The sequence below is a fragment of the Protopterus annectens genome, chromosome 2.part0 (assembly GCF_019279795.1).
Source record: "Protopterus annectens isolate FY-2018-M chromosome 2.part0, PAN1.0, whole genome shotgun sequence".
In the NCBI taxonomy this organism is placed as follows: Eukaryota; Metazoa; Chordata; order Ceratodontiformes; family Protopteridae; genus Protopterus; species Protopterus annectens.
This window is the reverse complement of record NC_056728.1, coordinates 343,538,735-343,560,587: the sequence shown is the minus strand read 5'-3', so window position 1 is coordinate 343,560,587 and position 21,853 is coordinate 343,538,735.

Here is a 21,853-nt window from a genome sequence, read left to right as displayed (position 1 = left end):
CCCCCTCGGTGGCAACCTCAACTAATGATCCAACCCAAACTACCTTCAATCTACCCCCACCTCCTATATACGTACCCTCTTGAAAAAACTTAAACCAACCACACTTGTGGCTGACTCGCTCCCAGCCAAATACTTACAAATAGCATCTGACGCCATAGCCTACCCTGTCTCAATCTTGATCAACCGAACCATCTCAGAAGCCTCTATTCCCTCTATTTGGAAAATCTCTTATATCATCCCCCTCCATAAAGGAGGATCCTCCACTGACACTTCTAACTATAGACCCATAGCCATACTGTCTCCTCTAGCCAAAATTATGGAACGCTGTGTCCACAAACAACTCATTACCCACCTCACACAAAATAACCTCCTATCCAACACCCAACACGGCTTCCGCCCCAATCACAGCACAACCACTGCTCTCCTCTCCTTTGTTGACTCAGTCAACCACAACCGCAACAACAAATTTATCTCCTCTGCGCTCTTTCTAGACCTATCGAAAGCCTTCGATATGGTCAACCACCAACAATTGCTCCACACACTGGAAACCTTTCATCTTAGTAAACCAACAATAAGTTGGTTTAACGCCTATCTCTCTTGCAGAAAACAGACGGTTCAGTGGCAAAATAAGCTATCAGATCTACTCCCCACCAATATTGGTGTTCCCCAAGGATCTATCCTCGGTCCCCTTCTTTTTTCCATATTTATAAATGGTCTACACTCTATCATTCCTAAATCCACCTGTATTCAATATGCAGATGATTCCACCCTTATCTGCTCTGACGTCTCTCTTGCCAAACTCCAAGTCACAACCCAAAACTGCTTTTCTGCAGTCGAAAAATGGTTCACGGAACTTAAACTCCTACTCAACCCAACCAAAACCAAATTACTTTTATTTTTCCCCACTCCAACTACCGCCCAAGGAATAGATCCCCCTGACACTAACAATCCAACTTTCCACGTGTTCTCCAATAATGGTACCATAATCTACCCCGTCTCCCACACCAAACTGCTAGGGGTGACTATAGACCACAAACTTAAATTTGATATGCATGTAAATCTAACCATTAAGTCTGTCAACAAAAAACTCGGATCAATGTATAGAATAAAGACCTTCTTAACCCCGCATACCAAACTAACAATTGCCCGAACCCACCTCCTCTCCACACTCCTTTATGCCTCCCCGATATTCTCCTTCCTCCATAAGAGAGAGCTCAATAAACTTTCTACTACCTACAATCACATTGCCAGATTCATAACGGGAATACCCTATTGCACACATCACTGCCTAAACCTAAGGTCACTAGATTGGCTAGAACTGCCTAATATTCTCAAACTCAACCAACTCACTGAGGCTTTTAAAATCATCAACCATCCAGATAAAACCCCCACATTGAACAAACTACTTACCCCTTACTCTAACCTTACATCCTTCAGGTCCTCAAAAAGTCTACAAGTACTGACCATTAAATCTAACAACTCCGGTGGTGAAGCACTATATGCTAATTCCATTGGCAAATCCTGGAATGCCCTCCCAAACAGCCTAAGACTTATGTCCTCTCTCCACCAATTTAAAATACACCTCAGAGCTCTCCTGAAGTCCCACTGGTTATGCCCTTGCTCTAATCCAGACTAATAGTGAACGTCCCTACCTTACCTTGCCTCTCCAAGCCTCCACCCAACTCTATAACCTAAGAGTCCACAATATAGCCCTATTAGTTCTTCTGTTTAAAGTCTGTACCTATTTTAATTATATTTATAACTACTTGCTTGCTTTATCTTGCCTTTACATGACAGTGTATCTAATTGTTTCAACTCTGTAATTGTATTTGCTTTTGTAACCATGATCTTGGATCTTTTCTCCCAGGGCCTGTACCTATTTTAATTACATTTATAACTACTTGCTTGCTTTATCTTGCCTTTAAACATCAGTGTATCTATTTGTTTCAACTCTGTAATTGTATTTGTTTTTGTAACCATGATCTTGGGGCTTTTCTCCCCGGGCCTCCACTGAAAATGGACCTGTATCCAGTTGGACTAGCCCGGTCAACAAATGTAAAATAAAATAAATAAATAAAATAAAATAGAACTGCCTTTGGCTCTGCAGTGCTCCGTAATATCCTTCCATAAGGGCCACCCTAGGGTTTTTGTAGCTGAGGAGTCTGTCCCACAGGTTGAGGAAGAATGACAGTGGCAACATCAGATGAAGTTTTGTTCTTACCATAACATTCCATCTGTGTTGTCACTGCATTCTTCCTCAACCTTCCCTTCTTCCTTCCCCCTAACCATGACTATGAGAGACCTGTTGGATAACTTCATAGGAACCACAGTTCCTGCTTGAGCTGTTGATCTTTATGCTTTACCTTTGGTACACTTATCTTTATAAAATGCATCTTTGTTTCAATTAAAATCCATACGTATGTACAGCTAAAATCCTGGTGCCTTCAATAAAACAATTTATTAGACAGAAAGTAGAAAATAAAACTTTAACGTCCCCAAATCCACAAACGATAAGCGCTTTCGAAAAAATTCATCTGATATTGTTAATCCTCATTCATTCCTTATGTGTGGGTAGTCGGTTCCGACCTCGGAACTGAGCCGGCCATCTTCCAAGCTTGCGCCAGCCACAACTCTTGAGCTAAACTCTTACCCATAATTCCCCTCTCCCTGTTACCCCAGATTTCGTTTGCCGCATTGCCATTCGGTCATGTCAAGCTACTTCTCTTTAGCTAAGAACAATATTTTTCATTGCTTAAGTTCTAAGACAGCTTTTTTTTCACAAAAAGTCATTAGATAATTATCTCTTACCTTATCGCATTTTGCAACAACCCTTTTCAATCCTTTTCAGCTCTTCTTCTCTTCTTACCGTGAGGTAATTCCTTTTTTTACCATTGTTGGTAAACCCCTTTTCTTTTTACCTTTGGGTATTTCTTGTACCATTGCTGGTATTTTTCTTGTTCGTCCTTCTTTCTTTCTAACCATGGCAGATAAAAAATGATAGCTCAGAGTTTAAAAGATGTTTGGATTGTGGCCATAAATTACCTACTTCAGATGCACATTTCCTATGTCTCTACTGCTTGTGTGTGCCTCACTTAACAGTTGAGCCACCTTTCGGAATTTGTAAGAATTTTTCTAACATGACGTTAATTGAAAGGAAAAATAAATAAATATTGAAGGGGTTACTAAAATCTCCCTTTTCAGAGGCTATTTCTGGGTCACAGGCTTCGACCTCTCCAAGATCCCATAAGAAAAAGAGTGATGAACAAAAAAAAAAAGGCCAAGTCTCTTCCTTCGTCCCCACCTGGGGACTCTCAGGAACCAAGACCTAAGAAAGCTAAGCTTTCTAGTTCGGATTTGACTTCTTCGGCTCCAGTGTTTTCTGTGCCTAGATCTTTGGCACCGAGACCATCGGCTCCATCTGCGACTTCGGCACCAACTAGTGTGCCCCATACTGCATCGGTACCGAGGAGCACCTCGGTTCAGACTCCCTTACCGGCACCGACTGTTCAGTCGATGCAGACTGTTACGACGTTGATGGATTTTTCGACGCCCATTCCTTTTTCAGCTCTGGCAGCTTACCCAGCACCGACTACCCTCTCGGTACCGACCATTTCATCACCGATGTCTTTGGCTCAAGCCTTAGTGCCGACAACCACTTTGGTACCGACCTCATTGTTGGTGTAGACCATGCCTTCGGCACCGATGACTTCCTCAGTGCAGACACCAGTAGTTCAGACCATTACAGCTCTGGTGTTTTCGGTGCAGACCCCCCGCCCCCCGTGGTGAGCACCGAGCTTGCTCCATCCTTGGATAGACCTGACTCTCTCTCAGCCATGTCCGTGAAATCCACTAGAAGCCTCTCTGAACACAATGTATTGCGTCTTGTGGATCAATTGCTTTTGGCCAGAGGTATCCTGCCCCCCAGGACCTGTGATCACCCTTTACCAAAGACCCCTACTTATTCTCCTCCTTCATTGCCTTTGAAGCCCCTTGATATAGCACAGTCTTCCCCCACTACGGTTCCCTTTATGGACCTCACTAAGGAGCCACAGTTGGCTTTGTGGCAGGAGAGTCTTGCCACTGCCCAGGATGTCAGCTGTGATGTACATACCTTGGCATTTCACAGCCATCCAGGGACTCCAGGTCGGCAGGCTGAGGCACTTCGGCGAGGGGTGACCCCTGCCGGGGGCCCCCATCCCTCTTCAGGTGGACCAGCCTTCCAGCGAATGGAGAAGGTTCTTGTGTCAGTTGGAGACCCTGTGCTATCACTCTCCCTGCCCTCCTGTGGTCTGCAGTGCACACAAGCCACTCCTAGTGGACACCTCTGGACATACTCCCACAGGAGACCCCTTTTGCGCTGTCTTCCCCAGCTTCTCCCTCTGAGGCAGATCATCGTAAGAGCTCATGCAAGAGGAAGTATATGGACTCCACAGAGGAGTCCCTTACTGAAGACACAGACTTTGATGATGGGGAAGGGTCCCTTCGATCACCCTGTGAGATATCCTTTGGTGATATCCTTGAAATCCTTAAACAGAGCGGTGATTGGCAGCCCTCTAACCCGACCTCTGAAGAGTCAGTGTTCCTGCAGGCCTTTCGTGCCCGGCCCCCTACTTCCTGGGTTACTCCTCCTGCCGACGAACTTGACTGGCTCATCATGCAGCATGCATGGAAGGCTCCTGACACTGTTGAGGTCATTCCACAGAGGCCAGATAAAATTTTGTCCCCTCCTGCTAGTGATCCCCATTGGTCCAAAGGTCTTCCTGTAGATGCCTTGGTGGTGGCGGCCGCAACTAAAAAGGACCTGGTGGAAGAAGAAAGTCAGACTGTCCATCCGCCCAAAAAAGAGTCCCAGGATCTGGACAGAATAGGGAAGCATACCTTTGCAACAGTGACCTTTGCAGTCAGGTCCCTGAACTATATGGCACATTTTACCAAACTTCAAAGAGACTTAATTTCTGAGCTCTCTGAAACCTTGGCTGGAGCTATGTCTGATGAGGTCCATGACAAAGTGGCCTCTCAGCTAGCCACCATTGAATCGATATCTAACTACTCCATGAGCCTGATATTTCATGCATCAGAAGGAGCAGCTAGAAGGGCAGGTTCAGGCATTGTTCTGAGATGCCATGCCTGGATGCGCTTGTGTGATTTTGCGGAACCCTTCAAGGCTTCCTTTCTCAACTCTCCCATTGAAGCCTCTTCGCTGTTTGGACCCAAGATTAAAAACACATTGGCTAGATGTGAAAAGGACGGTAAGACCCTTTCTGCTGTTGGTGTTCATTATTCTTCCCCTCAATGGGCTTTCTCCAGAAACCAGAAGAGTGGGCAGATATGGCACAAAAAGTCTCAAGGTTCTTTCTGTGACACACAGGCTGAGTTCTCCCCTAGAGGCAGAGGGGGAAACTCACAGGGAAGACATCCCTTTTGGGGCAGAGGGGGTCTGCACAACCAGGGTTCCAGGGATTCTTTCCCTAGCCAATCCTACCAGCGCTTCTGAAGAGCAGCCCAACTGCTTTCCTCTGGAAGTGGTTGGGGGTCATTTCTCCTTGTTCCCTTCTGCCTGGCTAACCATTACTACCGGTTCTTGGGTACAAAGGATAATAATCAGAGATTATCATATCCCCTTCAACCTTTGTCCCACTCCCCAAACAAGCTTACCCAACGTTCCACCCAGTCAAAGGGAAGAAACAGCATTCGAGATTTCAAAGCTGCTAAAAAAAAGTCATCCAAATAGTCTCTCTAAACCAGATAGGATCCGGATTCTACTCAAGACTATTTTTGGTGCAAAAAAAAAAAATGGGGACTGGAGACAAATTTTGGATCTCAGTGTATTGAACAAGTTTGTGAAGGTACAGAAATTCCGGATGGTCACAATGCAGTCTATCCTACCGCTTTTGGAAAAATATTATTGGATGTGCTCGATGGATCTTCAAGATGTGTACTACCACATAAAAGTGGACAGACCATCAAGAAGATTCCTTCACTTCTGTGCAGGAGCCAGTCATTACCAGTTCAGAGTACTGCCCTTCGGACTCTCTACAGCCCCCAGGGTATTCACAATGTGCATGGCAGTCGTCACAGCTCACTTGCGACTACAAGGATTCCAGGTGTTTCCCCCACCAGACATCTACTGGAAGAAGCCCGGGCATACTCTCCTCTCACTGCAGAAAGGCTAGGCATAACCATAAACTGGCAAAAATCCAATCTCACCCCGTCTTAGTCCACAGAATTCATAGGGGTCATCTTGAACACAAAGAGTTGCAGAACATCCATTCTGGAGCACAGAATTGTAAGGATAAAGCAGCAACTGATTCCAATTCTTTCAAGGGAGACATCCACAGCTCATTCTGTTCTCCAGTTGTTGGGTTCCATGGCAGCTTCCATTACTATTGTCCCCCTGGCCAGGTTTCACATGAGGGTTCTACAATGGCTACTTCTCACCCAGTGGTATCCCTTTCATTACCCTCTTTCAGCCAAGATTCGGGTAACTCACAGGTGCACGCAAGATTTAAATTGGTGGATGGCGCACAATCCATCACAATGGTCTCACCCCTTCTCCCCCTCCCACAGACCCAAGGCCACAGTGACCACAGACACCTCCCTGATGGGGTGGGGGGATATTTCAGGGACAGACAGTCCAAGGTACTTGGTCCGAAATGGAGGCCCCATTGCATATAAATGTTCTAGAACTGAGGGTGGTGTGTCTGGCGTTGCAAGCATTCCATCCCCTGCTGCCATCTGGGACTATTGCGATACAACCAGACAACATGGCGGTGGTCTGGTACATCAACAAACAAGGTGGAACCAAATCTTACCCACTTTGTTGGGAGGCCATGAGGATATGGCAATGGGTGATGGCTATCTACTGCTTTGTTCTAGAAATGCACATTCCCGGGAGTTCCAACATGATAACATACAGACTCAGTAGGTGTTTTGTACAACCTCACAAGTGGTCCTTGAATCCTTTGATAGCAGTGGAGATTTTCAACCGCTGGGGTCTTCCTTGCTGCTACCTTTTTGTATCCCCGACCAACTACAAATGCAGCAACTATTTTGCCCTTATTCCCCTTCCGGGACAGTCACCCAGGGAGACACTAGTCCATGATTGGCCCTTGGGTCTAGTTTATGCATATCCACCTCTCCCCCTCATTCCCCAGTTTCTGAAGAAAGCCCACCAGTTGAAGAGCAGAGTAATCCACATAGCACCATATTGGCCTTGTCAGATTTGGTTCCCCTTCCTTTGGCCTCACCTGCTAGATCAACCGTGGATTCTCCATCCAACCCCGGGGTTGATCTCCCATCCGCAGAATCTGATTCACCCCAGTTTGAACAGCCTGAAGCTCACAGCTTGGCTCCTCCAATTCCTTTGATTGCCAGGCAGAATGATCTTTCCTTGCCAGTACGTGACATTCTTATTGCATCTCATAAGTCTTCCACCAGAATTACATATCTCAGCAAGTGGAAATGATTTACTATTTACTGAAAGAAAGACAGGTAGATCCTTTTTCAGCACCAGTGTCGATAGTACTGGAATATCTATCTACCTTATTCCAATCCGGTCTATCTGTCTCTACCAGTAGAATTAATTTGGCCGCAATATCTAATTTTCATGATGGTGTCCAAGACTCTTCTCTTATGTCACACAAATTATGCAAGACTTTCATAAAAGGTGTGAATCATCTAAAACCCCCTGTTAAAGAACCTACTCAACCATGGGACCTGTCATTAGTCCTACAAGCTTTGCCCACGTCACCTTTCGAAACAGCTTCTTCTTGCGACCTCAAATATTTGTCATGGAACACCTTGTTTTTGGTCGCCATTACCTCTGCCAGACGTATCTCTGAGCTTCAAGCCTTATGCATCAAGAGCCCATATTTGATTTTTCATAGAGATAGAGTGTCAATGAGAACTAATCCTTCCTTTCTGCCAAAAGTGATCTCTGAAATGTCCATTAATCAAACCATTGAATTACCAGTTTTCTTCCCCAATCATTCAAACAGCGGAAAGTATTGCCTACATACCCTAGATGTTCACAGGCAAATTCGCTTCTACTTGAACAGGACTAAAGCTTCTCATAAATCAGACCAGTTATTTTTGGCCTATTCTGGACCTAAATTAAGGATGTGCTAAGTTCACATTGGCTAAATGGTTGAAAGATTGAGTAACCTTTATTTATAGAAAAGGTAATAGTCCTTTAACTACTACCATAAAGGCTCATTCTACAAGGTTGGTGGCAACTTCTGCTGCCTTCCATGCCAGAGCCTCCTTACATGACATTTGTGCAGCTGCAACTTGGGCTAGTCCTCATACCTTCATCAATCATTACAAGTTGGATTTGGCCTCCAGGGGAAGAGCACCCTTTGGTTCTGTGGCGCTTAGGAATGTCCTTCCATGAGAGCCTCCCAGGAATAAAGGTAGCTGGGGACTCTGTCCCACATACAAGGAATGAACGAGGGTTAACAATATCAGATAAAGAAGTTATGTCTTACCATAATGTTCCATCTATATTGTTGATCCTTGTTCAGTCATTACGACCCTCTCTTCTTCCCCCTCCTGTGGCTTTTAGAACTTCTCAGCATCCGGTTCTGTTAGGTCATTTGACCGGAGGTAGCCTCTACCTTCTTTTGACTTGCAAACTCAATCTGAGGTAACAGGGAGAGGGAAATTCTGGGTAAAAGTTTAGCTCTACAGTTGTGGCCGGCACGAGCTTGGAAGATGGCCATCTCGGTTCCGAGGTCGGAACCAACTACCCACATGTAATGACTGAATGAGGATCAACAATACAGATGGAACGTTATGGTAAGACATAACTTCTTTTTCTTCAGATCGTGACTTTATGGGACTCAGAGCTTCACTTTTAAATAAAATATCCAGATTTCCTAGTGGTTCTTCCTACTTCTTCAGACCAATGAGCATCCATTCTACCAGCACACCCTTTAATTTATCCAATGATTAGTCATATTGCATTAGAGCTATCCTTACTCATTATGCAAGTACGCCTTTCAGCTCATCCACTGGTGGGTCTTCTATCTTTTAACGCCGGTCTGATAGGAATTACGGCATTTAGATCAGGAAATCAGTCTGCTCTTAGATTAATAATCCATTTAGATTCTCTCAACTCAATTCTATTGACAACATCTCCTAATTTCCTTCCTACATGGATATTCTCTATTACTTTGAATAGAAAGGAGTGTAAGGGAAAAGTGTTAACATGTACAGCCAGAGCATTATGCAAATCCTTTGAGCGAATATCCCTTAGGTGCCTCAATATTCGATTTTTAAACACTTGGTTTGTCTTTCCCAAATAATATGCTGTGCAGGATGTACAGGTCGCTAAATAGACAACATCCGATGTAATACATGTAGCTTTGACATTGAATTCATATCCTTTACCTATAGTAGGATGATGAAATAGATTACTACTATCTATGTGTCCACAAGCTAGACAATTTCCACATTTAAAAGTGCCCTTGGGTCCTAAAATCTGACGATTAGGAAAACCATCTTTGCCACATAGAAGCCTTTTCAAATTCTTTTTATTTTTATAGCCAAAGCTAGGGGCTTCCCCCACAATCTCTCTTAGCTTAGGATATTGTGTGAGAACTGCCCAATATTGTCGAATTACTTTTTCTACTTGCAAGTTGTCAGTACTATAAGTCATCATTACTCTCATTTTATCTGTTGTATTTAAATCTCTTGACCCATAAATTCTAGCCATTTTAGGAATGGGTACATCACAGTCTCCTTTCACTCTTAAATCATCCATAGGGATCGTGGTTTCCACTTTATTATAGCCCCGTGCTCTCAAATTTCTTTGTAGTATTTGTAATTTCTTCTGGGCAATCGAATCATGAATACATCTTCTTATAATCCTGGTAGATTAATTTCGCATAATATTTCTGGTAATGTGTTTCAGATGCTTGCTGTTTTTAAACAGATAATGATTTCTCCACGTTGTTTTTCTATGCAGAGATATGCTCACATTATTTCCTTCTTCCATTGTCACATCGACATCCAAAAAGCTAACAGTCTGTCGACACCACTGCCCTGTCAATTTCAAAAAAGTTAGTAGTCTCATTCACATATTTCAGAAATTCATCAGATTGACTTCCCTCACCTTTCCAAAGCACAAAGTGGTCTACAAACCGACCGTAACAGAGTATATTATTCTGCCAAGGATTTCTGCAACTCAACTCAATATGAGAGTGTTCTCCCATTCTGCTAGCACGAAATTCAAGTAGCTGTTAACACTGCCAATAAATGGTTTGTCCATATAAAAATAAATTATTTTCCAAGATTAAATCCAATAACATGCATAGCCTCCCAGCTTCAGTCACATTCATAATACGTGTTAGGCTTTCTCTGATCATTTCCACCCCATATTCATTAGGTATGGATATAAAGAGACTATTGACATCCATCATGGCTAACAACAAGTCACAGCAAGTCTTATTTTTCTGCACAGCCACTTGTAATTTTTTGAGGAAATCATCTGTGTCCTTCAAGACAGTGTCCATGTCCATTAAAACTCTCTAACTCTTTCTAAACATACAAGGGCATGGTCTCAGCCATCCATTCTTGCCCTGATACTATAGGGCGAAGTGGGGGATTACGTATGCCTTTATGAATTTTCAGCAGCCCACTTATGGAAGGAACAGTGGGATGTTCTGTGTGGAAAAAATTATACTGCTCTATGTTAATCATTCCTTCCAACAACATATCATTAAGTCGTTCTTCTACTCTATGTATAGCATTCTTTAATTTCATAGCTGAAACTTCTACATATGTTTTTCTATCTTGCAGCATTTCGGACATCTTCCCAATATACCAATTGGCTTCAAGCACAGCTATCGCCCCACCCTTGTCAGCAGGTTTCAGTATGATAGATTCATTTTGCTGTAGAGAAAAAAGTGCCTGTCCTTCCTCATAGCTGACATTATGGAAGTTTTTTGTATTGCATCCTTGCCTCATTTTCTCCATTTCATTACTGCACAACCGAACACATAGATCTACAGCTGGATGGTTAATGGGCACAAAAGTACTAGGTCTCCTCAAAGCCTTAGCTCCGATGGTACCACAAGTGCCATAAATGTTTTTCATTTCAAATGTATGACAAATTCACTTAGGTCTGACCTCAGGGAAGGGATAAAAGTAAGTCCTTTCTCTAATACAGATTTTTCATCAGGAGTTAAAATATACTTCGATATATTTACTACCAGAGACTTTTCAGTTAGCTCATGGTCTTTTTCCTAGGAAGAGGAAAATCCTTGAATCCTTGGTAGAATAATATACTCTTTTACAGTCGGTTCGTAGACGTCCTCTTTGTGCTTTGGAAAGGTGAGGGAAGTCAGTTTGATGAATTTCTGAAATATGTGAATGAGACTACTAACTTTTTGAAATTGACAGGGCAGTGGTCTCGACAGACTGTTAGCTTTTTGGATGTCGATGTGACAATGGAAGAAGGAAATAATGTGAGCATATCTCTGCATAGAAAAACAACATGGAGAAATCATTAGCTGTTTAAAAACAGCATGTATCCGATGCACATTACCAGAAATATTATGCAAAATGAATCTACCAGGATTATAAGAAGATGTACCCATGATTTGATTGTCCAGAAGGAATTACAAATATGGGGCTATAATAAATTGGAAACCATGATCCCTATGGATGATTTAAGAGTGAAAGAAGGAAATTGTGATGTACCCATTCCTAAAATTGCTAGAAGTTATAGGTCAAGGGATTTAAATACAACAGATAAAATGATAGTAATGATGACTTATAGTACTGACAGCTTGCAAGTAGAAAAAGTAATTTGACAATATTGGGCAGTTTTCACGCAAGATCCTAAGCTAAGGGAGATTGTGGGTGAAGCCCCTAGCTTCGGCTACAAAAATAAAAAGAATTTGAAAAGGCTTCTATGTGGCAAAGATGGCTTTCCTAATCCTCAGATTTTAGGACCCAAGGGCACTTTTAAATTTGAAAATTGTCTAGCTTGTGGACAGATAGATAGTAGTAATCTATTTCATAATCCTACTATAGGTAAAGATATGAATTCAATGTCAAAGCTACATTTATTACATCGGATGTTGTCTATTTAGCAACCTGTACGTCCTGCACAGCATATTATGTGGGAAAGGTGAACCAAGTGTTTAAAAATCGAATATTGAGGCACCTAAGGGATATCCGCCCAAAGGATTTACATAATGCCCTGGCTGTACATGTTAAAACGTTTCCCTTACACTTTTTTCTATTCAAAGTAATAGAGAAGATCCATGTAGGGAGGAAATTAGGAGATGTTCTCAATAGAATTGAGTTGAGAGAATCTAAATGGATATTAATCTAAGAATAGACCGATTTCCTGGTTTAAATGCGTGATTCCTATCAGACTGGCGTTAAAAGATAGAAGACCCACCATTGGATGAGCTGAAAGGCGTACTTGCATAATGAGTAAGGATAGCTCTAATGCAATATGACTAATCATTGGATAAATTAAATGGTGTGCTGGTAGAATGGATGCTGATTGGTCTGAAGAAGTAGAAAGAATCACTAGGAAATCTGGATCGTTTATTTAAAAGTGAAGCTCTGAGTCCCATAAAGTCACGATCTGAAGAAGAATTTTTTCGAAAGTGCTTATCATATGTGGATTTTGGGACATTAAAGTTTTATTTTCTACTTTCTGCCTAATAAATTTATTGAAGGCACCAGGATTTTAGCAGTGTAGAGTAGCTTGCTTTTTCTTTTTGAATTTGTGTTTTTTGCTGGCCACTTTTTAGCAGTGGGAAGTGCTTTTGTTTCTTCATACGTTTGTACAGGGTTGCTGCAAACTCGATGTGAGGTAGGCTGGGGAATGAGGCATTATAGGTAGGATGGGAGGAGCCTGAGATTCAATTCTTCAGCTTGGGAAATGACTGACCCTCAGATCTGAGACCCATGGATTTGGGAAAAATGCAATGACAACACAGATGGAACATTATGGTCAAAACATAGCTTATTTTTTTCTTCTATTCAAATCACAACTCTTTGTGTATCAGTGGCCAGAGCCCTTGAAGGAATATCACCTGAATCATGCACACACTCTACTATGTTGAATAAGTTTGTGTGGCTGTATTCTCAGACCCTTCTAGATGTTAAAAATGAGAGTTTAAATTATCTTTTGATAGGTTTAGTTTTTGGCTCCTCTGCTGCAGAGAAGATTAAAAAGTACAATGAGAGGGGTAAGTTGATGCATCAATTTCTTCAGCCCTTCTTGTCTAGATTTTTCAGGAATTCTCTAACCAGTCATCCATTTTTGGCCAAAAATGTATAAATAAAATGTAAGCAAACAGATATTTTAAGAAGAAATGGCAATGGGTTCCAAAAAGAGTTCAAGAACCTCCCCAAAAACAAGGACATTCCAACAAATCAGAATAACTGTTAAGGGGCTTGCCCCCCCCAAAACAGCCCTTTATCCCTGTTAGAAAGTCTGAATCTCCACTTTTCTCTTTGGCAAAAGCTTCAAACAAATAGATTCTGAAGATTATTCGTCAGGGTTACAGATGGCAGTGGAGGAAATCCCTCATTTCCAGGGGGTAATTCCTCATCAACTTTACCAGACTCTTATTTCCATCTGTCCATCACATGCTGTCCCAGGTAGTGATAAAACACAGGTAGGAAAAGGTTTTTATTCAAGGATGGTTTTAGTGCCAAAGAAAGAATGCTTGGAGACTACTTCTGGATCTTTTTCCTAAACTTGTATGTGATAGTGCCCAGGTTCAAAATGGTGTCACTTCACAACCTATTACGTCCTCTTCTTCATTTAAGTTTTCTACTAACTCTAAATTTAAAAGATACCTATCATATCCCTGGTCATCCAGACTTGAAGTATTTTATAAATGCGATCTGGATACATAGAACATTATCAGTTCTCTCCCTTACCCTCTGGACTATCCACTGCACCAGAAAAATTCAGTGTCTAGCTCACTGGCGGCTGCAGGTTATCCACATTTTTCCATATTTAGACTACTTGCTTATCTATGTAGACTCCTTTTCAAAGTGTCAGGAATCTCACTTGGGTGAGAAATCTCTTCCACAAGCTGGGGTTTCAAGAAAACACTGAAGTCTTTTTTTTTTACTACTTACACAGAATTGTGCTCCTGCTGTGTCAGCTAGACACATCAGTTCAGAGATTTTCTTTCACTTGAAATAATGTATATATAGGTCATTGCAAGGGAATACCTCAGGATTTTGGGTTTTATGGCATCACTGATTTTCATGATACCACTGGTACGACTTCAGATGAAAAAGATACAATGGTATATGAAGTCTCTCTGGTTCACATCATTAAATCTCAGTGCTTTTCTTTTTAAATCTCGGTGCTGCAGATTGTGAGAAGGGAAATTTTTTGGTGTAGACAGAAAAATATCCTTAAATCCAAGTCATCATTTCTCTTTCCCCTGTTCCAAACCAGTCATCACAGACACCTTGGACTTAGCTTAGGGAGAGTTTTGGGAGGGATAAGAGTGCAAGGTGTGTGGGATACCGACAGACACAAGCACATAAATGTAAAAGAGATGCTTGCCCTGATCAAAGCATTCATCTCAATGAACCATCTTTGGTCTTCAGGACATATTCAAGCTGTTACAGGCAATATCACAATTGTGGTACATCAACAAGCAAGGGAAAACAAAGTCATACCCCCATTGTAGACTAGCCATGTCAGCTTGAGCTATAGCTTTATAACATAATCTCTCTACAAGAATGTTACATTCTGAGAGAGCAAAATCGTGTGGCAGACAAACTGAGGAGGATAAGGACAGGCCCTCACAAATGGACAATAGATTAAAGTGTCTAAGATTTGATCAATCTGTGGGAAGTTCAAGTAAACCTATTTGCCTCCTCTCTGAACAGTTAGCTGGCAAGATTCTGCTCCAGAATACCATGCAAGAATGCCTGGAAGACATATGCCTTTACTTTTCCTTGGACAGAATGTTCATGTATTGTTTTCACTGATATCCAGGTTGCTTTTGATGATTACAGAGGAATTCCCAAGATCATTGCGCTGACTCCTTTCTGGCCTAGACAGCAATGGTTCTACCTTTTAGAAATGGCCAGGGGTATTTGCCAGAAGCTTCCTCACAGAATGGATCTATTCACACAAGATCAAGTGTGTTTGATACACCCTGACCCCAATACATTTAAATTGATTGCCTGGATGATAGGGTCTTAATTCCCTATGGTCACTAGCTTACTGAGGATGTGCAGCAGACAAAGGAGGCAAGAAAACGTTCTATTAGAAAATCAAAAATTAACAAGTGGAAAAAATGTTCTAGTTCGTACCATTAATATCACCCATTCAGAGCTTGTTGATCTTTAGTAGTTTACTTCATTTGGTCTTCAACCTGTGGTATACCAGATCCGTATTGGATCCAAGCCGGCAATTTCACTAGCATCTGCTCTGAGCTCCAAGTTCCTCTCCTTACCCATAATACACCTGCACTACCTTCCAACCCCCAGATCTTGTTTGCCGCAGCTTGCTGAAGCATCGTGATCTCCTGAGATTCGAGTAGTGAGTGAGTTTTTGTCAGCTTTTAAAAAGCTTTTTCTCTCTAAATATTAGTATAGTGTGTTAGTATAGGTTCCCTCTCTCCTCCCCTCACTGGTGCATCATGAAATTGAACTTTGTTGTAGTGTAGACATTAGTTGCTTAGTGTACTTGCTTCCCCTCCCCCCTCAGTGTGTTCTGTGTGACTTGAGTGTGGTGAATGGTTTAAGTGGGAAAACTAGTAATTGTTTTCTCTCATTTTTCCCTTTTCTTGTCTGAGTGGCTGATAAGCCTGTGTTTAAAAGGTGCACTGAGTGTGGCCATAAATTGTCTCCAGCAGATGGCTACACTCTTTGTGTGATGTGCTTGGGTGTTGCCTATCTAAGTACTGACTGCTCTATATGCGTGGATTTTAACTCGCATGCAATCAAGGATAGGAATGATAAGTTGGCCCTGAAAGGCCTTCTTCCCACTTCTGAAGTGGTTGCCAAATCCTCTGCTTGGGTCACAGCGGCTACTGTATCTGCCTCTCCTTCCTCTCTTGCCCTTGCTTCTCCTCCTTCCCAGGCTGGGACTCAACCTCCTGTTTCAAAGCCTGCAGAAGTGGAGCGGAAAAAGGGCAGCGAGAAGGAGAGAGAGACATAGTCCCACAGACCTGAGAAACATAAGAGGTACCCAGACCTCCCTTCTCCCACCGAAAGTCAGCCTAGGATCCATGACTCCCCTCAGCTCTGATCTCCGAGTTTTTTCCTGGAGCCAGAGGAGACACACTCTCCATCTAGGGTCTTGGTTCCTCGACCTGCAAGGTCGGAATCTATGGCCTCGTTGAGGTCCACGTGGAGTTTATCAGATGTTGACATGGATAAAATGATGAGGAGGTTCATTCATACTCAGATCCAGATGGGGGTCTTTCCAACCCCCTCTCCCTCAGGAGGGGGGAGCTTGCTTCCTTTTTTTACACCAATTTCTCCTTCTCCGATCCATCCACTGGGTTCGGAGTACTCTGATCCGAGGATGGCCTAAGTCAGGAGGTTGGCACCAATGGTACCTGCTTCCTCGACACTGACAGCTGCCTGGAGTGTGTTGGATCTGACTAGTTCGGATCCGAGCCACTCTCGGAGCCGGAGCTTGGGTGTCAGATCCAAGGGACTGGAACTTTTTTCATCAGCTCCGGCTTTATTGGGCCACATTCCCTCCCTCGGAGCTCCATCCACTTCGGTCCCAGCTCCGATTCTCACATCGGATCTGGGGAGACCGGCTTCCTTATTGGTTCCCCAGGAGATTTGTTCTCTCTTGACATTTGATGTGGTAGAAAGGGTTCTCTCTGCTGGATCGAGACCCATGACTATCCCGTCGGACTCCGCCCCGACCCCCTCAGCTCTTTCTATGAATCCCATCATTTTACCAGAGGGACAGCCCATGCTCGAGAAGCCCCAGGTGGTTCTCTATGAGGAACAAGTGGCTTGCAAGTTCCCCCCAGAGAGCCCCACCGGAGATGTGCCTCACAAGCATATGTGTAAGAGGAGGCACTTGGACTCACCTTAGTCCTTCACCGAGGACACAGATTTGGATGATGGGGAAGGTTCCCCCAGGTCACCTCCTGAAGATGTCTCCTTTGGAGACATGGAAATCCTTCGCCAGTGGGGAGGTTTGTCCACCTCAAACCACCTTCTTACGAGTCTGTGTTCCTGTAGGCATTCGACACAGGCCCATCTACTTCCTGGATGTCCCCTCCCACAAATCCCTTGGTGGACCTGGTCACCTTGTGGGCCTGGAAGGACCCTGACGCCTTGGAACCAATCCCTAAATGGCCTGATAAAATCTTGAGTCCACCTTCAGATAGGCCAGCATGGAGCAATGGCTCCCCCATAGATGGTATGGTGGTTGCAGCAGCCACAAAGAAGGAACTAGCCCAAGAGAGTTCCTCGGTTCATCCTCCTGACTGAGGGTCGTGGATGAGGGACTGCTTAGGGAAGCGAGTTTATGCGTCAGCAACCTTTTTGATTAGGGAGCTGAACTACCTGGCCCACATCACGAGACTCCAGCGTGACCTGGTCAAGGAGCTGGAGGACAGGGACTCGTTCTCCATGAGGATGGCCATTTTGAAAGCAGTCTCCAAAACGTCCATGCGACTCCTTTCACATGCTACTGAAGGAGCGGCTAGGGCGGCTGGGTCTGGTGTGTCCATGAGGTACAACACCTGGCTCAGACTATGTTAGTTTTCAGAACCTTTCAAGGCGTCCTTTGCCAATGCCCCTTATGATAGAGCAAAATACTTAAAAGGTAAGACACCACTGATCACTATAAGTAAAAAGCTAAGAGCTCTCATAAAATCATCCAAAGCTAATTTTGAGAAAAAAATAGCTAAGGACTCTAAAGACAACCATAAGGCATTCTTTAGCTATGTCAGAAACCTAGGAGGAAACTCCCAGATATGCTCAGAATTAGTTCAAAATGATGTGAAGATTACTGATCCTACAGACATTGCCAACATACTGGCTGACAGGTTCAGTGCAAACTCCCCAAGGGAGAGATATCTATACCAAATGATTGTAGCCCCCCCAAACATCTCTAACGCTCAGGTGAGAACTGCTCTCTCCAAGGCAAAGAACACAGCATCCATGGGACCTGATGGTGTCCCCGGCTGTGTGCTCCATGAACTCAACGAGGAATTAAAACCACAGTTAGGACAGCTGTTTAATCTTAGTCTCACCTCCGGATACGTACCCAGGGAGTGGCGCACAGCGACTGTGGTCCCACTCCACAAAGGCGGTGCCTCCACCGACCCTGGAAATTACCATCCCATTAGCTTGACAAGCCTTATCTGCAAAGCCATGGAGAGGATCATAATGGATTTCATAAATAAAGACATAGGGAACTTGCAAACTTTGGATCCAACCCGGTTTGGCTTTGTCAAAGGCAGATCATGCCTTTTAAACTTGGTTGACTTTTTCGAAACAGTCACCAAGGCCATTGACGAGGGAAAGGCAGTCCATACAGCCTACCTAGACCTGGCGAAGGCTTTTGATACAATACCTCACTCGGGTATCATTGAAAAACTCATCAACTTAAATGTAAACCCATACATTACAAGATGGGTTGCAAACTGGCTGAGTGACAGAACCCACAGGGTCAGAGTTGCTGGCGCCATGTCAGACTCAAAGCCTGTCACAAGTGGTGTCCCACAGGGCTCAGTCCTGGGCCCACTCTTGTTTGGCATCTACTTTTCTGAAGTACAAGCAAACACAGGAGGGTTATGGCTGACAAAGTTTGCAGATGACTGCAAACTGGGCCGTAGTTGAAAACACATCCAACACAGATATCCTTCAGAAGGGTCTCACAGAAACGGATAACTGGTGCCAAAGCCATGGCCTAAAGTTAAATGCCAAGAAATGCATAGTCATACCCTTCAGGAAAAATAAGGTTACCCCTAGCTACCATATAGGTGGCAATCCCCTGAACACAGAAGAAGTTATTAGGGACCTGGGAACCCAGGTTGACAGTAGCCTTTCATTCGACACTCATATTGCTAAAGTAGTTAGGAAGACCTTCTACATTGCCCACCTTATCATGAGGGGATTCACATCTAGATCAAGAGAAGTCATAGTCTCCCTATACTCATCACTCATCAGACCAATGATCGAGTACAATGCCCCATTCGGAATGTATCTGACCCGACACTTGCAGCAGCTGGAGAGGCCACAAAGTTCCTCACCAAAAGGATAAAGGGTCTCAAAAATCTGTCTTATGCTGCCCGACTGAAAGAACTCCAGTTATATTCAGTTGCTTACCGCTTGCTCAGAGGTGACCTATGCCTGACATACAAGGCCATGTCAAACCCAGATTTGATGAACATGCTTCATCTCAAAAACATCTAGATCCCTCAGAGCCACAAGGGCGGGAGACTTAAACCTCGACACGGTTATTAATAGGACGTGCTGGAGGGATAGATTCATCACCCAAAGACGCCCTATGCTGTGGAACAAAATCCCGGTTTATGTGAGGCAGAGCACCTCGCTGGCCTTGTTCAAGAGGAATCTTGACCAATGGATGGGAGATCGCAGATACACCCCAGGGGTTACCTCAGTGTCACTGCTCGACAGAGGCACAGCAAAATAATGGGCATAGTTTCTCCAAACTAAAGGGGTGGCGTAAGCCACAAAACTATGGGCTAGGCTTATAAATGCCCTCGGGCAGATAGCCTAGTATGAACCTATGAACCTATGAACCTATGATGGCTCTACTCTCTTTGGTAAGACCATCAAAGAGACTTTAGTCCAGAGTGAGAAGGATGGGAAGACACTGTCTGCCGGCAGAATCCGCTTCTCAAACCCTCAAACATCCTTTTCCTGAAATCAGTGAGGGCAAAAGAAGATGTGGTTCCAGATGTCACAGTATTCCTGGGACACTCAGGGCTCTTCTTCCCCCAGGAGCAGAGGGGGACAGAATGGACACCGGCCCAGAGGCAGAGGGGGTCAGAGGAATTTTGGGTCTCGAGAACCTTTCTCGGACAGGCCCGGACAACAACCCTGAGGGGTTGCCCGACTGCTTTACTCTGGAGGCAGTCGGGGATGATTGTCATTGCACCTGGTGGCATGGGAGTCCATTACATCAGACTGCTGGGTGCTTCAGATCATATTCAGAGGATACTCTATCCCTTTTATGGTTCCTCTCAAACACTTCCCGGGTGTACTGCCCACACAAAGGGAGGCAGCAGCACAGGAAATTTCCAAGCTGCTAGGAAAACGAGCCATTGAATCTGCCCCCCAGATCAGTCCAGATTGGGCTTCTACTCCAGGTTCTTTTTAGTGCCAAAGAAAATGGGGGACTTAAGGCCCATTCTGGGCCTATCTACCTTGAACTTGTCAGTTGCCAAAGAAAAGTTCTGGGTAGTCACACTACAGTCCATCATGCCTTACCTGCAAGAAAGTGACTGGATGTGCTCGTTAGATCTCCTGGATGCCTACTATCACATAAAATTGCTTAGAAGCTCCAGGAGGTTCCTCCACTTCTGGCTAGGAGTCAATCATCACCAATTTTGAACCCTACCCTTTAGTCTCACCACAGCCCTCAGGGTGTTCACCAAAGTGATGCCGGTAGTAGCGGCTTACATGTGGCTTCAGGGCATTCAGGTCTACCCATACCTGGACGATTGGCTCCTCACTGCTCCCACAAGGCATCTACTTTCTCAAACCAGGGATTATTTCTTAAAGCTCACCCTGCATTTGGGGATCACAATCAGTGCATCCAAATCACTTCTAAATCCTGTCCAGGTGATAGACTACATTGGGGCAAGGATAGACACCTTACATTGCAAAATCTTCTTGACCACAGAGAGAGTACAAAACCTGAGGATGCATGTCTCTCTGATCTACCATTCTCATCTCCCATTGGCAGAATCAGTACTGAGGGCCTTAGGTTCAATGGCGGTGACCATAATGTTTCTTCCTTGCGCCTGGTTACATATGAGAATTCTACAGTGGACACTAGCTGTGCAATGGTCCCTGTTGGAACTTCCATTATTGTATCCAATACAACTCAGTCTAGTCTGTCGGTTGTCCCTTCTGTGGTGGATGTGCTCTCCAGAGATCTTGGAGGGACGACCCTTTGTTTCTGCCCCTATCCAAGCCACAGTAACCACAGATGCCTCCCAACTCAGGTGGGGAGGGGCATTGTTTGGGCAGGACAGTCCAAGGCCTGTGGTCCCCTGTAGAGACCAGCTTGCATATAAATGTTCTAGAGATGAGGGCAGTCATTTTGGCTTTGCAGACCTTTCATGCCTTTCTTCCTCTGGGAACCATTGCAATTCAATCAGACAACATGTCAGTGGTCTGGTACATCAACAAACAGGGAAGGACCAGATCTTACCACCTTTGTCATGAGGCCATGAGTGTGTGGGAATGGGCGATCTTCACCGGTTGTTTTCTCATAGTGATGCACATTCCGAGATGGTCCAACATTCTAGCAGACAGGTTAAGTCGGACTATTCTGATGCTTTACGAGTGTTCTCTGAGTCAATCAGTAGTGGAGCAGATCTTCCTGAAGTGGGGTCAGCCTTGCTGCGATCTCTTCCCATCTCCTTCCAATGTGAAGTGCAGTGAGTTTTCGCTCTGAACCCCCTGCTAGGGTAGTCCCCCAGAGATGCTCTAGCCCATGCATGGTCTCCCAGTCTTCTGTATGCTTACCTTCCAGTACCTCTTATTCCAAGGTTTCTACAGAAGGCTCATTGACAGGGAAGCAAAGTGATCCTCATTGCCCCGTTTTGGCCTCACCAGGTATGCTTTCCCTTCCCTTGATCTCACCTTCTGGCTCCACCCTGGATCTTGGATCCCA